Source organism: Xenopus laevis, chromosome 2S (genome assembly GCF_017654675.1).
Source record: "Xenopus laevis strain J_2021 chromosome 2S, Xenopus_laevis_v10.1, whole genome shotgun sequence".
In the NCBI taxonomy this organism is placed as follows: domain Eukaryota; kingdom Metazoa; phylum Chordata; class Amphibia; order Anura; family Pipidae; genus Xenopus; species Xenopus laevis.
Genome location: NC_054374.1, coordinates 57,917,822 through 57,940,240, shown reverse-complemented (window position 1 = coordinate 57,940,240; position 22,419 = coordinate 57,917,822). Strand labels below are relative to the sequence as shown.

Genomic DNA, 22,419 nt, shown 5'->3' with positions numbered 1-22,419 from the left:
GCCCGGAGAGAGGAGCACTCCTGCACACGTCCGTTCACATTGAGCTGCAAGCCACGCCCCCTCACATCTATATTTAATACGAAATTGGGCGGAAGTTTTTACAATCTGTAAGATCTGAGTGGGGTTTTGGGATAGGAGAAATATTGGCTGTGAGGGACTGCTGTGGTAAAGAGTCACCTAACAGTAGGTGATTGAACATATTAGTGATATGTGGTGTGAGGATATGGGAGAATTTTTTGTAGTATATGGCTGTGAGGCCATCCGGACCTGGGGCTTTAGAAAGTTTAAGATTTTTAATCGCTAGTTGAACTTCGCTTTCCGAAGTCTAATGCACATTTGAGATCGTCATTGAGTTTAGGAAGCCGGAATTCCTTAAAAAATGTATCAAGTTGGAATGTAGATATGGACTTCGGCGAGTCGTATAACTCTTTATAGAACCTATGAAACTCATGAAGGATTTTAGACATAGCGTTTGTGGTTTGCCCTGAAGAGGTTCTAATATTTGTTATTGGGGTGTAATCTAGCCTGTTTCTCAACCGTCGTGCAAAGAGCCTGCTAGGTTTATTAGAGTAGAGATAAAAATGTTGTTGAGTCCATTGGTTTACAAGTTGAGCTATAGTAGTGAGAACCAAGTCCAACTCTAACCGGGCCCTATGTATTTGGCTGGAGAGATCCCTCTCAGGGTTAGCAGTTTGGGTTGTAATTAAGTCAGTCAATTGTTCAGACAATTTTTCAATTTCGGCATTACGGAGTTTTTTACGTCTTGCTCCCAGTTGAATCAAATGACCCCTAACCACTGATTTGTGTGCTTCCCATACCATGGCCTGGGAAGCCACTGAGCCCACATTATTTATAAAATAATCTTTGAGGACCCCCTCTAGTTGAGTAACATCCTCGGGTTTTTTAAGTAAGGTGTCGTTCAATCGACATCTATCATATGTTTTTGGTATCTCTTGGAACGTTACCATATAGGAAACCGGAGAATGATCAGACCATGGTACTGTTAGGATTCTGGAAGACTGTTAGGAATTTAATGTGTTAGTTGAACCCTGTATTGTGCAGCAATAAGAACAGCGTGATGAATTCAATTAAAGTCTTTATTTTCAGGTCTCACAGAAGGACAATCCCTGCACATCCCAAGAAGGAAAACCCGCAGTAGTTCTGGAAATAAGCAGGAGCTTCTAGGAGAGTATACTGTGTTAGGAAAGTCCTTAGAAAGTAAACAGTCTTTGAAAACGTAGTTTTCTTCCCACAGGAAATCAGAGGAGCAGATATGACCTTGAATAAGTCCTCTTTTAGGAAAGGAAACTTGACTGTACATAGAGTGAGAGCAAATTAATACTCAAGGTAAGTAGCAATACACACGGTAACTGGAACAAGCATGAAAGTCTTGGATTGGGGAGTAACCATCTGTACCCCCGTTAACAGAAATAGGCAATAGATCAAAGGTTAATGAGCACAGTCTTGGTGTAGATACAGGCAGGCTGCAGACAAGGGGTTAATGAGCACAGTTTTGGTGTAGACACAGGCAGGCTGCAGACAAGGGTTAATGAGCACAGTCTTGGTGTAGACACAGGCAGGCTACAGACAAGGGTTAATGAGCACAGTCTTGGCTGGATGCAAGCATGAAGTAATGAGCACAGACTTGATGTAGACACAGGCAGGGTGCAAGTAAAGATTCAATACACAGTCTTTGATATAGATATCAAGCAGGGGTGAAATAACAGTCTTTGCAGCAACAACAATGCAGTCGTAAATATAAGCTTATTATAACTCACGCAGGTAAAGAGGGATTGCCATGCGGACCGTTGCTATGGATGTTGCCGGGGAAGAATTGTTGGTGAAGAGGAAACTGTTAGCAATGGCCTGGAGACGGAAGCTGGACGTTGATTACTGAAATGAGGAGAAGGAAGCTGTGGTTGCTAGGGTAGATCTGTCTAGCAACGGATCGAGCAAAAGTTTGAAGATGCCGGTTCAAGTGAGGTGCTGGAGCAGGCCAGGAAACTGATGAGGCAAGGCTGAGAAAAGGTAGAAGGACTGGGAACAGGAGACTGCAGGCAAGATGATTCTTGACATGAAGATCTTGGAGCATGAGAGACACCAGCCTTACTTCCAGATGGAGTAAGTATAACTGCGCGTCGTTACACCTGCAAACTTAAATAGGCTGAGGGGGAGGCGGCCGCAAGCTCCATGACAGAGCTGCGGTGCCTTACAAAGACTGAGGTTTGGTGGCCATTGACTGAGAGACCCAAATGTGATCAATCCTTGTATATAGCTTATGGGGGGCCGAAAATTGAGTAAATTGTTTGACTCCTACGTTGAGTTCTCTCCAGATATCTAACCAACTCATACTACTGCATAACTTGCCAATTTTATTGCCCTCACTGACCGAAGGTAGCGATGATAAGTTAGTTACTGTTGGTTGCGCTAATCTATCCCAATATTTATCTAACACAGCATTTGTGTCACCGCCCATTATTAAATGACCTTCCACCCAGTTAGAGACAAAGGCGACCAACTTTTCAAAAAACTTAGATTGAGCTGAGTTGGGTGCATAGTAAGTGATCAATGTAAGCTTGTTATCATTGAACCACAGTTTAAGAGCCAGAAACCTCCCCTCAGGGTCTACGTGTATATATATGATTTGAATAGGAAGGCCAGCTTTAAAACATATGGCTACCCCTTTAGTCTTGGAAACACCATTGGCCATATATACCACTGGATATTTTTTATGAAGGTATTTGGGATATGAAGTGGTTGAGAAGTGTGTTTCCTGGAGGTACAAAATATCTGCCTGGGCCAGTGTCGGACTGGCCCGGCGGGACACCGGGAAAAAACCCGGTGGGCCCCGACCCTCGTGGGCCCCCGCCGGGCCAGGCCCCCTCCCCCGATGCTTGTTTTTTGAAAAAAAAAAAAAAAGTATCTTCGTGGATGCGCAGTGTCGCCGTGCGCGCATGCGTGCAGACGCAGCGCCGTGCGCGCATGCGTGCAGACGGAGCGCGGTGCGCACACAGAGGGGGCCATCGTGTGAGGACGACGCGTTGCAGCAGGGGGACGGGGGTCTGTAGGGGGGCCCTGGACTGGAGTCCCGGTGGGCCCCGGGCCCCCCAGTCCGACCCTGGCCTGGGCTGATGAATAGTATGAGAAGGCTTTTCTACTAACGGGCGAGTTCATTATGTGAGATTAGTTTTAGACTCATAATTAGTATTTATAGTTAGCTAGTTAGCGTATCCACATAGCTTACTGTAGCTGGGGGGGGGGGAAACTGGCTCCTAACTGGCTCAGATCTGGTGGAATTCAGTACAATGTGGTAAATTCTATTCCGCATATTGGAGTCTCCTTACCAAAATAATACACAAAAACATTAGAAACAGACATTCAGCTTGAGTAATCATAACTAACTTCCAAAATAAGAACATAAAAAGAGAACACTTAGGAATTCTAAACTGCACTATTGTGTGCAGAACAAGTAGTAAGTCAACCCAGGACGTATCCTGGAGGAAGGGAGACTTATACTACTAGGTAGGGGGTGCCAGACTATCCCACGCAGCCTAGCTCCTGTAGGCTGACTGACAGGAGAACCCCTGATTATTCATAATGTAAATGGGAAAATGTGAGCATGCCCAGTTCTACAACAGAGAGAAAGAAAAAGAAAAAAAAAGGGGGGGGAGAACCCCTTGTAATTATTTTCCCATCATTTATCAAATACATGCCCCATCTACTACCGTAACATAGCTTGTGTTCAATATATGTGAAAACATAATAAAACAAAGTCTACCTGGTTTTGTGGGCCACCAGGGGTGTATAGATTAAGCTACTAGAAAAACAGCAATATGCACATATATCATGACATAATAAGAGCTACAGAACTGAACCATTAGAGAACTTATAAGAGACCGGAAAGGTGTCCATGGAGTTAGAGTTGTAGCATTGCACTAAGATGGGGAGTAGAGATGTCGCGAACTGTTCGCCGGCGAACTTGTTCGCGCGAACATCAGGTGTTCGCGCTCGCCGGAAGTTCGCGAACGTCGCGCGACGTTCGCCATTTTGGGTTCGCCATTGTTGGCGCTTTTTTTTGCCCTCTCACCCCAGACCAGCAGGTACATGGCAGCCAATCAGGAAGCTCTCCCCTGGACCACTCCCCTTCCCTATAAAAACCGAAGCCCTGCAGCGTTTTTTCACTCTGCCTGTGTGTGCTGAAGAGATAGTGTAGGGAGAGAGCTGCTGCCTGTTAGTGATTTCAGGGACAGTTGAAAGTTTGCTGGCTAGTAATCGTTTTGATACTGCTCTGTTATTGGAGGGACAGAAGTCTGCAGGGGTTTGAGGGACATTTTAGCTTAGGTAGCTTTGCTGGCTAGTAATCTACCTTCTACTGCAGTGCTCTGTATGTAGCTGCAGTGGGCAGCTGTCCTGCTTCTGATCTCATCTGCTGACTGCTGCAATAACAGTAGTCCTTGTAAGGACTGCTTTTATTTATTTTTTTGTTGTTTTACTACTACTACTACTACTACTATAAGAGCCCAGTGCTATTAGTCTAGCAGTGTTGGGGAGTGGGACTGGTGTGCTAATCTGCTGCTCCTAGTAGTTCAGCAGCACCAACTTTAATTTTTTTTTTTTAATATTCATTTTTTTTTATTTTACTTTTTTTTATTTTACTACCGCTGTAGTAGTGTATAAGTTGACCTTTTAGGCATTATTTGCCCTGTAGGCATTATTTGCACACTGTTTTCTTCAACCCGCCATCTAGCTGTGTGACCTTGTTCACATTCTGTCTAAATATCCATAATATTACCGTCTCCAGAAAAAACACCGGAGTGACTTTTTTCAAGCAGCCATAATATATTTTACGTAATCCGTATCCACCGCTGTAGTAGTGTATACGTTGACCTTGTAGGCATTATTTGCACACTGTTTTCTTCAACCCGCCATCTAGCTGTGTGACCTTGTTCACATTCTGTCTAAATATCCATAATATTACCGTCTCCAGAAAAAACACCGGAGTGACTTTTTTCAAGCAGCCATAATATATTTTACGTAATCCGTATCCACCGCTGTAGTAGTGTATACGTTGACCTTGTAGGCATTATTTGCACAGTGTTTTCTTCAACCCGCCATCTAGCTGTGTGACCTTGTTCACATTCTGTCTAAATATCCATAATATTACCGTCTCCAGAAAAAACACCGGAGTGACTTTTTTCAAGCAGCCATAATATATTTTACGTAATCCGTATCCACCGCTGTAGTAGTGTATACGTTGACCTTGTAGGCATTATTTGCACAGTGTTTTCTTCAACCCGCCATCTAGCTGTGTGACCTTGTTCACATTCTGTCTAAATATCCATAATATTACCGTCTCCAGAAAAAACACCGGAGTGACTTTTTTCAAGCAGCCATAATATACTTTACGTAATCCGTATCCACCGCTGTAGTAGTGTATACGTTGACCTTGTAGGCATTATTTGCACACTGTTTTCTTCAACCCGCCATCTAGCTGTGTGACCTTGTTCACATTCTGTCTAAATATCCATAATATTACCGTCTCCAGAAAAAACACCGGAGTGACTTTTTTCAAGCAGCCATAATATATTTTACGTAATCCGTATCCACCGCTGTAGTAGTGTATACGTTGACCTTGTAGGCATTATTTGCACAGTGTTTTCTTCAACCCGCCATCTAGCTGTGTGACCTTGTTCACATTCTGTCTAAATATCCATAATATTACCGTCTCCAGAAAAAACACCGGAGTGACTTTTTTCAAGCAGCCATAATATATTTTACGTAATCCGTATCCACCGCTGTAGTAGTGTATACGTTGACCTTGTAGGCATTATTTGCACACTGTTTTCTTCAACCCGCCATCTAGCTGTGTGACCTTGTTCACATTCTGTCTAAATATCCATAATATTACCGTCTCCAGAAAAAACACCGGAGTGACTTTTTTCAAGCAGCCATAATATATTTTACGTAATCCGTATCCACCGCTGTAGTAGTGTATACGTTGACCTTGTAGGCATTATTTGCACACTGTTTTCTTCAACCCGCCATCTAGCTGTGTGACCTTGTTCACATTCTGTCTAAATATCCATAATATTACCGTCTCCAGAAAAAACACCGGAGTGACTTTTTTCAAGCAGCCATAATATATTTTACGTAATCCGTATCCACCGCTGTAGTAGTGTATACGTTGACCTTGTAGGCATTATTTGCACACTGTTTTCTTCAACCCGCCATCTAGCTGTGTGTATTATCGTTTCCAGAAAAACCAACTGAGTTTTTGTTGTTGTTGTTGTTTTTTAAAAAATAATGCCAGGCAAAGGCAGGCCGCCACGCAGAGGCCGTGCTAGGGGCCGTGCTGCTATGCAATCCTGTGGCCCTAGCAAATTGCCCAGTTTTAAAAAGCCAATGACCCTGAACTCCCAAAATGCTGAAGAGGTAGTTGACTGGCTTACACAGCACACCCCATCCTCTACCGTTTCTAACTTTACCACAACATCCTCCTCATCCTCCACTGCTATGGCCACCCCACGTAACACTTCCTCCACCACCGGTGCCCCTTCTTCACTGGGGTCAGAGGAGTTATTTTCCCATGAGTTTCTTGAACTGAGTAATGCGCAACCATTATTGCCAGAAGAAGATGAAGGAGATGAGGACCTTACACCAGATTTAATTCTGGCAGAGAACACGACAGAGATGGACATAATGAGTGATGAGGAGGAGGTCCCCGCTGCTGCTTCCTTCTGTGATGTGTCAGAAGAAATTGATGCATCTGAGGAGAATGATGATGAGGAGATTGATGTTTTGTGGGTGCCTAGTAGAAGAGAGCAAGAGGAGGGTAGTTCAGATGGAGAGACGGAGAGTCAGAGAGGCAGTAGGAGAATAAGACTTAGAAGAAGCAGGGAGGACAGCCCGCAGGGATCAGTAGGGCAACAACATGTATCGGCACCTGTGTTCAGCCGGCCAACGCACCCGCCATTGCCGCCAATGCCGCCAACTTCTACTGTTACCGCCAGATCGCACACTTCCAAAAAGTCAGCAGTGTGGGATTTTTTTAATGTGTGTGCCTCTGACAAAAGCATTGTAATTTGCAATGAGTGCAGTCAGAAACTGAGCCTTGGTAAGCCCAACAGCCACATAGGTACAACTTCTATGCGAAGGCACATGAGCGGCAAGCACAAAGCACTTTGGGAGCAACACCTCAAAGGCAACAGGCAAACTAAAAGCCACACTCCTTCTGGTCCAGCATCTTACTGCTCTACCTCTGCTCTCCTTGACCCGTCTGAACCACCCTCCACTCCGCCTTCCACCTTGACCACCTGTTCCCATTCCCAGTCATCTGCCACCAGCCAAGTTTCTGTGAAGGCCATGTTTGAGCGTAAGAAGCCAATGTCTGACTGTCACCCCCTTGCCCGGCGTCTGAGAGCTGGCTTGTCTGCACTCTTAGCCCGCCAGCTTTTACCATACCAGCTGGTGGACTCTGAGGCCTTACGCAAATTTGTAGCAATTGGGACACCGCAGTGGAAGGTACCCAGCCGCAATTTTTTTTCTAAAAAGGGAATACCACACCTGTACCAACATGTGCAGAGCCAAGTTACCGCATCTCTGTCACTTAGTGTTGGGCCAAAGGTCCATATGACTACTGACGCATGGTCCTCCAAGCATGGTCAGGGCAGGTATGTCACCTACACTGCCCACTGGGTGAACTTGGTAATGGCTGGGAAGCAGGGAATGGGTAGCTCAACAACAACAGTGGAGTTGGTGTCACCGCCACGGATTGCACGCGGTTCTGCCACCACCTCTACTCCTCCATCGCTCTCTACCTCGTCTTCTTCTTCTTCTTACTCTGCTGCTGGGTCCTCCTTCTCCTCCTCCACACCTGTGCACCCCCAGCTCCCCCTAGGCTATTCGACGTGCCAGGTACGCCGTTGTCACGCTGTCTTGGGGATGACGTGCCTGGAAAGCAAAAACCATACCGGATCTGTACTCCTGTCATCTCTGCAGTCACAGGCCGATCGGTGGCTGACCCCACACCAACTGCAGATCGGAAAAGTGGTGTGTGACAATGGAAGCAATCTGTTGGCAGCGTTGAGACTAGGCAATTTAACACATGTGCCCTGCATGGCACATGTGTTAAATTTAATAGTCCAACGTTTTGTCTCCAAGTACCCAGGATTCCAGGACGTTCTCACCCAGTCCAGAAAGGTGTCGGCCCATTTCAGACGTTCCTACACAGCCATGGCACGCCTTGCTGACATTCAGCAGCGCTACAACATGCCAGTCAGGCGTTTGATTTCTGACAGCCAGACTCGCTGGAATTCAACGCTCCTTATGTTGGAACGTCTGCTGCAACAACAAAGGGACTGGATCTGCACAGCTGGGGATTTTTTTCCCCCGTTACTGGGTGCTTATGCGCGATGCCTGCAGGCTCATGCGACCTTTTGAAGAGGTGACAAATATGGTCAGTCGCACCGAAGGCACCATCAGCGACCTAATACCCTTCGCTTTATTCCTGGAGCGTGCCGTGCGACGAGTGACAGATGAGGCTGTAGACCAGCGTGACGAGGAGCTGGAAGCGCACGATTTCTGGTCGGAATCACCAGAACGAACCCAGGCACCTGCTGCAACGCAGGGAGAGGTGCCAGAAGTGGAGTCAGAGGAGGAAGGTGGCTTTGTGGAGGAGGAGGAGGAGGACCAACAGGAGCAGGCTTCCCAGGGGGCTAGTGGTGACCTTTTGGGGACCCCTGGTCTTGTACGTGGCTGGGGGGAGGAGACCGTGGATGATGCAGTCCTTGATAATGAGGAAGCGGAGATGGATAGCTCTGCATCCAACCTTGTGAGAATGGGGTCTTTCATGCTGTCATGCCTGTTGAAGGACCCCCGTATCAAGAGGCTTAAGGAGAAGGACCTGTACTGGGTCGCAACGCTACTAGACCCTCGGTACAAGCATAAAGTGTCAGAAATGTTACCAACATACCACAAGTCCGAAAAGATGCGGCATTTACAAACCAGCCTGCAAAACATGTTGTACAATGCTTTTAAGGGTGATGTCACTTCAGGAACTCATCAACATTCCAGGGGCAGAGGTGCCAGTAATCCTGCCACGAGCACACCTGCAAGGACAAAGCCCTTTGGCCAGTCTGTAACGTCAGACATGCAAATGTTTTTCTGTCCAAGGCAGCGCCACAACCCTTCTGGATCCACCCTCAAAGAACGCCTCGACCGGCAGGTAGCGGACTACCTGGCATTAACTGCAGATATCGACACTCTGAGGAGCGATGAACCCCTGGACTACTGGGTGCGCAGGCTTGATCTGTGGCCAGAGCTGTCACAATTTGCCATGAACCTCTTGTCTTGCCCAGCCTCAAGTGTGCTCTCAGAAAGGACCTTCAGTGCAGCAGGAGGGATTGTAACTGAGAAGAGAACTCGCCTAGGTCACAAAAGTGTCGATTACCTGACCTTTATTAAAATGAATGAGGGGTGGATCTCGGAGGGTTACTGCACGCCGGAAGACTTGTTCTGACTTCTATGCAGCTGTCCTTCTCTTCAAGCCTCATGACTCCACACACAGCTGTCCTTTAGCGTCCTCCTCCTCCCTCCGCCACCGTTACAAACTAGGGTGCAAACCCTACTGGTTTAATTTTTTCTGGCCTCTGTGCTTCAGTGGCTGCAACCAAAAAAACTGGGCAAACAATGTCTACAAGGTCAACGTATGGCAAAAAATGACTATTTTCAGCATTTATATGGCATATTTTTTCTGGCAACTGTGCTTCAGTGGCTGCGTCCAAAAAAATGCATATTTTCTGCATTTATATGGCATAATTTTTCTGGCCTCTGTGCTTCAGTGGCTGCAACCAAAAAAATGCATATTTTCAGCATTTATATGGCATAATTTTTCTGGCCTCTGTGCTTCAGTGGCTGCAACCAAAAAAATTTATATTTTCAGCATTTATATGGCATAATGTTTCTGGCCTCTGTGCTTCAGTGGCTGCAACCAAAAAAATGCATATTTTCAGCATTTATATGGCATAATTTTTCTGGCAACTGTGCTTCAGTGGCTGCGACCAAAAAAATGACTATTTTCAGCACGACGTTGACCTTGTAGGCATTGTTTGCCCAGTTTTTTTGGCCGCAGCCACTGAAGCACAGAGGCCAGAAAAAATATGCCATATAAATGCTGAAAATAGTCATTTTTTGCCATACGTTGACTCAACGTATATGGCAAAAAATGACTATTTTCAGCATGTATATGGCATATTTTTTCTGGCAACTGTGCTTCAGTGGCTGCGACCAAAAAAACTGGGCAAACAATGCCTACAAGGTCAACGTATGGCAAAAAATGACTATTTTCAGCATTTATATGGCATATTTTTTCTGGCAACTGTGCTTCAGTGGCTGCAACCAAAAAAACTGGGCAAACAATGTCTACAAGGTCAACGTATGGCGAAAAATGACTATTTTCAGCATTTATATGGCATATTTTTTCTGGCAACTGTGCTTCAGTGGCTGCGTCCAAAAAAACTGGGCAAACAATGCCTACAAGGTCAACGTATGGCAGTTGTTTAAAGAGAACAGTAGATTACTAGCCAGCAAAGCTACCTAAGCTAAAATGTCCCTCAAATCCCTGCAGACTTCTGTCCCTCCAATACAGAGCAGTATCAAGCAGATTACTAGCCAGCAAACTTACTATCATCTGTCCCTGAAATCACTAACAGCTCTCCCCCTACACTATCTCTTCCAAGCACACACAGGCAGATTTTTCAGATACATTTTTGCCCTTGATCCCCCTCTGGCATGCCACTGTCCAGGTCGTTGCACCCTTTAAACAACTTTAAAATCATTTTTCTGGCCAGAAATTTTTTTTTTAGATGTTAAAGTTCGCCTTCCCATTGAAGTCTATGGGGTTCGCGAACCGTTCGCGAACCGCTCGCGTTTTTGCGCAAGTTCGCGAACTTTTTTTCCGACGTTCGCTACATCCCTAATGGGGAGCTCTTGGCTGTCCATTTTGAGTTATTAAACTGAGAAAGAGGACTTGAGAGTTAGCTTTCCAAAGCCTTGTTGATGTGGTGTATTGTCCAATAGAGGCATGTCCAGAAGCAAGGTGGTTAACCCTTGCAAGTCGGAAAAAGAAAAAATTAAAAAATAAAAAGAGGATAGATCATTCCTTCCTTTCCTCATTGATTGTTAGTAGCATATCAAGCATCCTGAGATTATACGGGGTAAGGACGGATGACCATCTGGCATAACGAGTTGCACAGCGCGTCTGGAATTATGTCAGGGTGGTTCTGCCGGTCGCGGTGTCTGTGGTGGTTTGTTAGGGTTTGGTGCAGATCTCTGAACTGTAGACCAAATTGGTGAGACATGGCGCGGACAGGGATGTGGAGACGTGGCTGGAGAGGTAGGAATCGAGGCTTCTGCTAGCCGAAGTTTACACAGGAGTTTCAGGCCTTCTTGGTGTGTCGCAATGCAATAGGTCTGATTATTATGCGTAAAGGCCAGGCCAAATGGGGACAACCAACGATATCTAATTTGGTGGGCCTGAAGGGTTTTGGTGACCGGGGCAAGCGACTTACATAGATTTGAAATTTCACTCCGTCATGGGCCAAGGTTGATTGGCGACGGGCCGCTTGTAGAATCTCCACTTTTGTGAAAATGTAGCTGCAGGATAATGTCACATGGTGGATCGTTAGGCCTCGCTGGCCTTAAGGCCCTGTGGATCCGGTCACATTCTGAACTCTCCAGAGGTACATCTGGCACTAAGGCCGAAAAGATTTTTTGTATTAGTTCTGGCAAGTCTGTGTATGTCTCCGGTATTCCTCTTATCCGCAGATTGTTTCTGCGGGACCGATTATCCGCGTCTTCAATTTTGTCCATAGCTTCCCTCATTTGGTCTTGCAAGTCACATATATCTCTTTCATGAGCATCCAAAACTGTGGTGATATCGTCTAACTTGTGTTCAAGGAGATCAGTCCTCTGGCCTAGCTCGTGAATTTGCTTGGCAATATCAGAGGTAATGGCGGTCGCCGTCGCTGCCAACTCTTGCTGCAGCATGTTTTTAAATTTATCCGGAAGAGCGGCCTCCCGATCGGGCTGGGAACACTGTAGTGATGTATTGGGTTCCTGGCTGGGCTGCAACCATGAGTCTTCTTGCGACGACATGGCGGGAGGCGAGAGATTTTGCGGCCTAGTCAGCAGGCGATGTTACCTCGGCCTCGCGTGTTTCTATTAGGGGGCCCTTTCTGGTCTTTTTTCCGGCGCCGATATGCCATATAGTATACCTTCTAGAGGTGCGAGCCGAGGGACACCTTTTTCCACCTTCAGAGAGCTGATGCTAGGTGATAGGCAGGAGGTTTAGACTGCATGGGTGAGGAGCGACCCTAGGTTGCAGCCATCTTGGATCACGCCTCACTAGCGCCCACCCCCACATTTATTAAATTCTAGAGAGTTAGCTATCATAAACTTAACACAGTACAGCACAGTAAGTTCTCTCTTCTATGACATGAACAGAGAGGTAAAATAAAAACATCCTGGCCAGGAATGGGTTAAGTAGCCTTCCCAAGCACAAAAATCATTCTCCGTCTATGAGTTGGTAAGATATTTCTCTCTTAGTTACCCCTAATGCAGCCTGAATGGAGGGGTTCCTGTTTGATAAATGACTGTACGCTTGGGGGCTGGTACCGGGGCTATATTGGACTAAAGATCACTTATTTCACTTGTGCAAGATTCCATGAGTTCTATTTTTATAGGCATCTTGATGGAAATTTTGAAATATGACTCTGTAAGTGATTGCCTGCACTTTGGGCTGGTACCTGGGCTATATCTAGGGTTGCCGGTAAAACACCTACTAGGGTCGGGGCTGGTATTACAAATTTTCCAGCAATGTAGTGGCTGGTAAATTTGTAATACCCTTAAGATTAGCCACTCCCCCGCCCCCAATTTACCTGACACATCTTTTTTCTTCAAGGATCGCTGCTCCATAGCCCATCCTCAGGCCTTTGCGTGCAGTGCCACGCCCCTTTACATCATAACCACACCCATTGTCACTGCCATGCCCTCTTTAGGTCACCACCCCCACCGGCCGGTAAGTATTTTTTTAAAAGGTGGCAACCCTAGATATATTTGGTTAAGGATTACTTACTTCACTTGTCCAAGAATCCCTGGGCTCTGTTTTATGGGGATGTTTAACCCTTGTGTTGCTGGATATTTTGTGGCTGTTCTTTGAAAGTAAAACATTATACCAGTTTGGGGGAAATTTACTGACTATCTGCCTGTGGATCCCCCCATTCCAGTGTGGATTTATAATTATGTTTGGTGTTATACTGTTTTACAACACTGCTATATATGTGTTGTCACAGGCACTTTTTCAAAATATATTTGTTCTAGACTGGAAGACGCCATTTATAGAGATATCAAAGCAACCTATTTGCCAGCTTTCACAAATATAGGACTAATGCTATTTGGGCATATAACAGGGCCATTCAAGGCTAGTGAGCACCTGTCACTGAATGTTGATATGTTAAGCTTTTGCTGCCTGAAAAATTCCACAATAAATTAGATGAACTCAAACACTTATTATCATGGTTTCTTGCATGAGAACAACTTACAGTCAGACTGGGGATTTGGGGCAGAAAGTGTCATTAGCTGTACATGAACATTTAACCCGATTCTCTGCTGTGACCTCACATACAATGGCCAACATTTTTCTGTAGGCTCTCTGCTACCCTACACCTAGAAGCTCAATACCCTAACTCTGGTGCGCATTTGCCTCAGGGGTCTAGCCCAAACTATTATTCCTTTTCGGGACAACAGGCTGTCCGTGCTCGCTAGCCTCTCTAATTTTCACTCCTAAAATGAACTCACTTGTCACTACTTTCCACTAGATAGCCCTAATGGTACCAACCTCCCTAAGGGACTGGCCACTTCAGTCTGATGCTGCTTCTAGATGTTCAAAAGAAGTGCCTAAGCAAGGCACTGTCTTATATAAGCTCTCAGGTGGACTTTGTGCCACCTGCTGGATGCACTGCAGCATAGCCTAAATATTTACGTACATTATGAAAATAAATTCTTTATTTCCACCCCTTTATACTTCACCCTCCTGAAAACCAGACATATCTTCGTGTCTGCTAATTAGACTTTATTCTATACAGTATCTCTTCAGGTAGCTAATGCATCAGATCTTGCTCTCCTAGTTACACTGTGCAAATTCACCCTGAGGCATTTGCCCTGCCATTCTGTATAGTTTTAAGCATTCCTGGATTTTCTTACTTATCTGGGGCAATACATTTGGTTTGTCTTTTAGCTGTCCCCATCAGCCTTGTCCTGAATAACACTTTCCTATTTTCCCCTCCCTATTTTGTCTGTAAATATATTTTATTTTTTATTTCTGCAAACTGCACCCTATATTCTCCTCTTATTCCACATTCTATTAACTTTAACATCTGAACTCATGGCTCTATTTCATTTCTCATTTTCATGCTGCTGCTCCTGATCTCCCTCCCTGACAAGCAGCTGCACATTTTGTCCCTGTTTCCCTTTGCTGCTATGCTACCTTTCTACTGCCCTTTTCCTCCTCAGTCTATCACCATCTGCTGAATTCTTGAGATTCGAAAACTCACAGAGCATCCAATTTTACCAGTGCTTCTGTAAATCAGATTATAGATCAGTAGGCAGCCCAAGGGTGAGCCAGTCCGACCCTGGACAGAACTCGAGAGATGGGACAAGCAGTTCAATCACTGTGCACATTCCTGGAATTTTTACTGACCTGTTGGTGACATTTTATGTGTCACAGGGTCATGCACTGGGTCAGAGACTGACACTATATTGTGGAGTGGCCATTATACTTTATGTTTAGACTGAATTGTCCCCTGGGATTAAGTGAAAACTGCGGCAAGAAGGAGAGAAAGCCCCAGCGAGGGAGAGAGAAAATTGCATGGGAAACTTAATCCTGCTATTTTGCCACACATGGAGCCTCAAGTCTTGCACTTGAGCCCTGCTTGTGAGGTACTCTGGTGGTGGGGGAGATGCCCACCTTGCCCCTATTTGTGGACACCCATGCTTCCACTGCTATACAAAGGCAACCGAGAAAATGGCTGTCTGTCATTAGCCACACAGTGTCTAGTGTAAAAAATAAAAAAGCAAACAAGCTTTTTTATATTTTTCATGAAAATTGGCACATGAGCTTGCTGTATGTAAGTCTATGGAAGATATTCTATTTTGTCAGCAGGGTAGGCATAAGGCTCCCTACATTAAATATGCACTTAAATACAGCTGTCTGTGCAGGATAATTCACTCATATATTTTCCTAAAAACATAATTATAAAATAATGTGAAAATAATGTTTTGAAGAAAAAAACATTTTGCATGAAATGCAGTAACCTATATGTTGCTGCTACAACTACAAAGCTAAGCATGTCTTACGGCATTGCTTCAGCACTCAAACGGTTTCCTACCTCTGCCCTGCTTTGTGCTTTCATGGAGGAGAGCACTTTCTGATTGAAAAAGCTTGTTCAGCATGACTGATCATTTGGCAAGCAATTTCTCTCTCAGGGAACCTGAACACTGATAGGAAGAAAAGCAGTAAGGAAAGGCAGACCATGTGATCTATATATTAATGATCTATAGAGCATGTGATCCACAGCTGCAGGCCGGGAGACAGAGGGAGGCAGAAAAGGATGGTGTAAGGAAGCTTGATTAAAACACGCAATTCAAGGCAAACCTGCACTGGGTGGCCAAATTTTGTTTAAACAAGGTTAATTCCAATGGGATCCTCTTTTACATGGGGCTAAGATGATTGCCTCAGCTGCCTTGCCCTTGAGCCGGCCCTGCTGACTTATGGATATTTGGAAACCTGTGCCACCCACACCATTGCAGCTGCATTTTCCAGACCTCTAGGACTGCTTCTTCGGTCCACAGATCTGTCTTGCATATTACAGCTCTGGGATATATGCGAAGCTATGTTATTGTTAATTCCATTCAGTCTACATGGACAGCGGCTATCTGGCTACTTGGCTGTATTTATTGGTCATCTAGGTCTCCAATAAATCATCTCATTCCTAAACTTCTTATTGGTAAGCTACTACCAAATTTTAGAACACAGTTATCTGCTTAACTATCATATAAGTCACAGATGAAATGAAATACAATCTATTTAGTCATATATAGTGTATCATGAACCAATCCTCCGGTTGCCACCTTTTATGGGGAAAAATACTGGCTCTCATTTATCATCTCTTTGAAGTACATTGGCATCATGTATCATTTTTTTTACAAGAGAAAACAATCTGTCAAAATCTTTCAGATATACGATAGTGTGCATGTTACACAATAGCAGATACATAAATAGATTGCTATTTTCATATCAAAATAGGGACGAATAAGCAGAATAGGATGCATGAATGAAATTATTCACAGATGTTGCATGTGTGCTCTGATTATCTATGCGCATTTTCTTCTCATTTCCACCCCCGTACACACAGTACAGTACGTTTTTGCTGATTCTTGCTCTTTAATCTACAATTGCATTTGATCTAAGCACACTGTACCTTCATCCAGCTCCTTCCTAAAAATGTTTGCGTCTGTCTTGTCTTTTTTTGCAGGGTTTTTCTGTGATTCCTTACACACACACACACACACAACATTTCTCTTATCCCTTTGTTTTTTTTTTTACTCTCAGCATACCATTCCTTACTGCTTTCTTTCCAGCCTCCTTTTTTTCAGGTTTCTGTCTCCCTGTTACATTCAGTCTCTCTCTCCTGGTTAGTGATGCTTCTTTTGCAGGTATATTTTCTGTGAGTCATTTTCTTTTTTACATATGCACATACAGACACACTTACTTCATGATAGCTAGCTATAAATGTCTTTTCTCCCTCCATGCTTTTTTTTTTCTCTGTAAACCGCTTCATCTTGCTTTCTTTCCAGTCTTCTTCTTTTTCAGGTTTCTCCCTTTCTCATAGGGGATGTTCATCCAAATCCTTTTTTTTTTCCATAATGGAAGAAAATGTTATTCTTAGCAATTATGATACAAAATTAAACATTTCAGTGATGTTAAAGTTATTTGCAAATGTCATTGTTATGTTTGTTTAATGTTCTTTGATGTATGGTTCAAATGGTAATTCTCCGGTGTTACTAGCTTCTTCTACATTGTTTCAGGAGTCAGAACCAGTAGTGCAAAGAATACAAACAACCACACAGAATTTTTTTTTGATTATGCAAAAACAGTTTATATTGGGGATTCCCTTTAAACATTTACTTCTGTCTTTCATGGTAAATGGTGGTCGTATGACAGGTACCCATGTAATATCTTCACAGGGAGGAGTTATTTCGCAAAAATGGGACAAGGGAAATAAAGAGATATATTTATTTGTAGAAAACAATTTATCAAGTGTCTATTTAGGGTTGGAGGCTTCATAGAGAAGATCTATTTTCATTTTCTCTGTCACCAACAAATAACAGTCCAAACAAATGAAATTTTCTGTGCAATATAGGTTACTGATGCACAGTGTCCTGCTTTCCCCAGCATTTTTTTAAAAGGCCTCACCATTTAACCACGCCCATCCAGCAATTTAACTATTCTTGTCTGATCCATTCCATTATTCCTGGACTGCTGCCAGTACAGGTCTGTTATCTGGAAACCTGTTATTCAGAAAGCTCCAAATTATACTCCATTATAATCAAATAATACAGATTTTTAAAATTGATTTCCTTTTTCTCTGTAATAAAACAGTAGCTTGTACTTGATCCAAACTAAAATATAATTAATCCTTATTGGAAGCCAAACCAGCCTAATGGGTTTATTTAATGTTTACATGATTTTCTAGTAGAGTTAAGGTATGAAGATCCAAATTATGAAAAGATCCGTTATCCGGACAACCACAGGTCCCGAGCATTCTGGATAACAGGTCCCATACCTATAATATTACTATTATAGGTATGGCTGCACATATATTAAAAATTAGGTTTGATAATTTTGCTTTGAACCATTCTGAGTATCAGAATGTCAGATTTATGTAAAGCTCCATGCATCTGGATGGTATGCACCTATTGTAAATATTAGTAAGTGCAGTGTTCCAGGGTGGCATTAGGCATTATGTATTCTGTAATGCAGTGATAAATGGAGCATGCTAAACTAAAAAAGTAAAATTATATTATGTTTTATTAAATGGAGGAGATAGGCAATAGACAATAGATGAGGAATAGCAGGAACAAAAATAATTTTGACCATATGAAATATAATGTGCACAAGTGCTATAATTGTACATATTGCCACATTGTTCTCCTATGGCAAATGTACCCATTTTATATATCATTAAATGTTTTGGATGTAAATTTGGGGTAAGAAAATGTAAGAAAATGAAAAAATAGAAGCTAATTCTCAAATATATCAAAACAGACATTTCTATAGCACTTTATGGCATTATACCATGCCCCAATGGAGCTTACAATGAGGGTGGAACTGGGCCTTGCCTGCCCAAACCCACTCCCTGCTGAATCTGGTGTTGCTACCTCTGACCTTCCTCTCCACCCCCCTGTCTTGGCAAAAGAGGTACGGGTGTGCGTGAGGCAGGTTACTAGTGATGGGCGAATCTGTCTCGTTTCGCTTCGCTGAATAATTCACAAAACAGCGAAAAAATTCAAAAAATGGCGATAATTTGTGAAACGCATTGAAGCCAATGGGCATCAAAATAATTTGACACGAGTGACAATTTTTATACACGCGACTATTTTGTTCAAATGCATTAAATTGAATGGGGGTCTGAATAATTTTCACATGTGACAATTTATATGCGTGTGCCATTTTTTCTGCTCAACAATTTTATTTGACGCAGCAGATTTTTGCTGGCAAATTTTCGATGTAGTTTCGCTAAAACATTAGTTACACTCACACTGAACCCTCTACACACTCACATAAACTATGTAGACTGTGGGGTGGGATCACTCTTTAGGTCGTAGCAGCTGGTAGTCAGACCTTACGACCAGGGAACTTGCCTTCTTGTGAATAAATGTTGTTAACTGTCCAGCAACAATCCTTGTGCCAGACAACACCCTGTTGCATCCTGTGTGAGTTCCTGTAAAGAGTTGCTCTCTTTTCTTCCAGAGTAGGGCAGAGAGCAGTCACTCTGGAGCTACACCTATTTTGCAAACTCAAAGTAATATGATTTGCAATGAAGTATCTTATCCCTTAATACGCCTTGGTTTTGAGGCTGAGAGCAGAATCCCTTTTTGAATGGCAGTACCACATTAGCAATTTGCCAGTCATTTGGCCAGACCATGCCAGACCACAATGAATCCTGAAGAATTAAGTAAACATTAGTGATGGCCGAATTTGTCCCACGAAATTTGCAAAACAGTGAAAAAATAGCAAAACACAAATTTTGACTCCTTCGTCAATTTTGACGCATGCGTCAATTCTGATGTTCGTGTCAATTTTGATGGCGGCGTTAAAGTCAATGGGCATCCAAATAATGTTGACGTGTGACGGTTTTAAAGGGAGCGTTTTCTCTGCAAATTTTCACTGAAGTTTTGTTGCGAATCCATGCCTGTCAAATTTATTTGCCTATCAATAAACAAGACAGCTGGTTCATGCTCAGCCCCACAAAATAATTTTTCTACCCGATCAACCACCTGCCGAACACTGCCACTAGGAAGACAGCAAACTGTTTGGTTGTAGTGATCCGGACACCAGATTATACTATCCACTTTCCTAATAAATTAATCCCCTACAACCACAATCTGTTTAGGCCTAGGTCTGCTCTCCTCCCCACTACTAGTTGAGAAAGTGATGTGGTGTCCGAGCTGGTAGAGAGTTTAGCCCTATTTAGAACTGCCAATCATACTCTCATCTTCCTCATGCAATGTGGAGAATCTGTTGCACAAACTCTGAAGCAGTCCCCATTTTCTATTTGCCCACAATAGATTTTTTTCTGTTACCCAAATGACTGCCTCATCATTCTCATGGTCGGACTGTGGGGACCGGGGCCCACCGGGACTGCTGCAGAGGGCCCCCCTCCGGCCACCAGTCCCCCCACTGTGACGGGCCGGCTCAGCAAGGAAGCCGCTCAGTGCGCATGCGCAACAGCGTCGCTTGGCGCGCAGGCGGCGCTGCAAAGCTCCGGGAATTTTTTTTTTTAAATATTTAGAGAGGGGTTCTGGCCTGGTGGGGGTCCATGAGGGTCAGGCCCACCGGGTATTTTCCCGGTGTCCTGCCGGGCCAGTCCGACACTGATCATCCTGTTGCTATTCTGTTCCACTCAAACTATCCTGCTCAGTGAGCAAGAGACTCCTCTCAAGATAAAAGAGGAATAAAGTTTAACATGAAAAAAAAACATGAACACAACCATACCTGTTATGAAGATATTTTAAAATCTCAGTTGTCAATCATATATCGCCTGTCCCACCTCTTTGCCTCAGGCATAGAGGTAGGGCAGGCAATTACAGTTGAAGCGCCAGTTATCCCATAAGGTGTCTGGTTGAAACCAGTGATTTCACAAAATAAATCGGGGCTGCCCAACTGGCTACCCGCAGGCCGCATCCTGCTGCGTCTGCTTACCTTGTGTAAGCTTTTAACGGTATCACTACAGAGGTTAACTGGCCCCTGCATTGTTTACCCCTCAAATTCAGACTGTAAACTCCTGTATTGTCCTGTCCAGACTCAAATTACCCATATTGTTCACCTGTTCACACCTATACAAACTGCTGGAGGGGCACCAGCACTGTATATAGATTCCTGATAGGTTTCCCTGTCTCCTGCTCTGATTTGCCTTCCCTATGCTCCGTGTGTGCCATTCTCTGCTTGCGCAGTGCTGCTTGGGTGCAGGCTCGGATTTGTGGGCAGGCCACATAGGCCCGGGCCTAGGGCGGCAAAATGCTGGGGGCGGCATGCTGCCCGCTGGCCGCAGCCACCTAATGTGACACACTCAAGCGCTGGGCATAGTTACCATCCTCCCCCAGAAATAGAACACAAAAGCAGCCCCGCACGTGGAGCGTTTGTTTCACTGCAGAAAGTGCACTGCAGCTGCTGCTCATTCCGATTCAGCCGCACCGGCGCTTGTTATTCTGGGTTTATGTGCCGAGCCCTGGGGGCTTATAGTAAAGGCTGGAGATGTGCTTGTGTGTGTGTGTGTATGTATACGCGCGCAGCTCTTGTGTCAGTGAAATCCCAAACACCACATCAAAGAAGAGAATAGCAACAGACAGCAGCATCGCTAACGCTCCTCTGCATGACAACCACAGGGCAGCAGATATTCTTATTTACTATGGAATAGTTGCCATGCTTTCCAGCCTGCGGCTCTGCAGCCTGTGTTGGACTACAATTCCCAGCATTCTCGGGCAGACTGCATGACAGGCTGGGAGTTGATAGCAAACAACAGCTGCGGAGCTGCAGACGGAGAGGGTGGACAATATTCACAGGCGTTTTATAAATAGGAAAAGTTGTTTTCATCCCTGGCAGCGATTCTATGAACTTTCTACCAGTAAATGTACTTTCTCCAGCTGAACCTGTCCTCATCTGGTAATCTAAACCTTCCCACCACAGAATCTGAACCTGCCCTCCCAGTGCTGGCAATTCAGAGAATTGCAAAGGAGGTGAGCGGGTCGGGGGGTGAGCTAGCCGGCAGTGGTGGGATGAGCGGGTCAGCGGTGGATGGACAAGCGTGTGGGGGGTGAGCACAGTCGGGGCAGGGAGGTGTGCGGCCTAGGGGCGCACCTTTTAGAAATCCGGCCCTGCTTGGGTGTACCATTCTCTGCTTGCCCAGTGCTGCTTGGGTGTGCGATTCTCTGCTTGCCCAGTGCTGCTTGGGTGTGCCATTTTCTGCTTGCCCAGTGCTGCTTGGGTGTGCCTTTCTCTGCTTGCCCAGGCTGCTTGAATGTGCCATTCTCTGCTTGCCCTACACTACCTGTGGGATGTAAGCCTGGTAGGGGTTTGTTAGCATTTGTAAATTGTTGCTAATGGCCCCTAAGGTGTTTAATCATGTGTTGGGAGGTTGCTGTATTATCCACAGGGGAGGAGGAGGCATATGGATTTAAGGGTATGTTTATATATGACTATGTATGACTTAAATTTTTCACATATGAGTGAATGAGCACCAACCATATGGTTTTTTGGTGTGCTACCACCGTTAATGTGGATATGATCTTAAATGTTCTTGTGGTAATGTGGGTGTGGTTTACAGTGAATGTGGTTTAAAAAGGGGAAGTGATCGACACTGACATTCATTATCAGTCCTCCACCACATAGGCCAGAAATATTTTGGCCCTCGGTACCACAGAAATTGGACAGCACTGAGATAAATAATTCAGATAACTAAAGCTGCAAGGAAAATGTCACCAATGATCTTGTTCTCTCAATACACATTGCTAAGCCCAGGTATGCTAGTGATGTGTTACAATTGGGGACTATAACAATGTACAAGTAGTCACTGTGCAGAAGTG

At 44.4% G+C, this 22,419-nt stretch overlaps 1 protein-coding gene and 1 long non-coding RNA gene across 4 annotated transcripts in view; both read left to right on the top strand.

Moving 5' to 3' along the window:
* The first annotated feature begins 1,101 nt into the window (after window positions 1-1,101).
* LOC121400344 lies at window positions 1,102-2,011 on the top strand. The gene is made up of 2 exons (XR_005965682.1): window positions 1,102-1,347; window positions 1,783-2,011. It is a non-coding gene; the product is annotated as an uncharacterized LOC121400344 (long non-coding RNA).
* A 13,546-nt stretch (window positions 2,012-15,557) lies between these two features.
* Window positions 15,558-22,419, top strand: part of LOC108709442 (metabotropic glutamate receptor 4) — a 257,543-nt gene continuing 250,681 nt past the window's right edge. The window contains exon 1 of one of the 3 annotated variants that reach the window (XM_041583822.1): window positions 15,558-16,061. The gene's annotated coding sequence lies outside the window, so the exon portion shown is untranslated. The remainder of the gene's footprint in view (window positions 16,062-22,419) is intronic. The other 2 variants (XM_041583824.1, XR_001934634.2) reach the window with 2 other exon arrangements.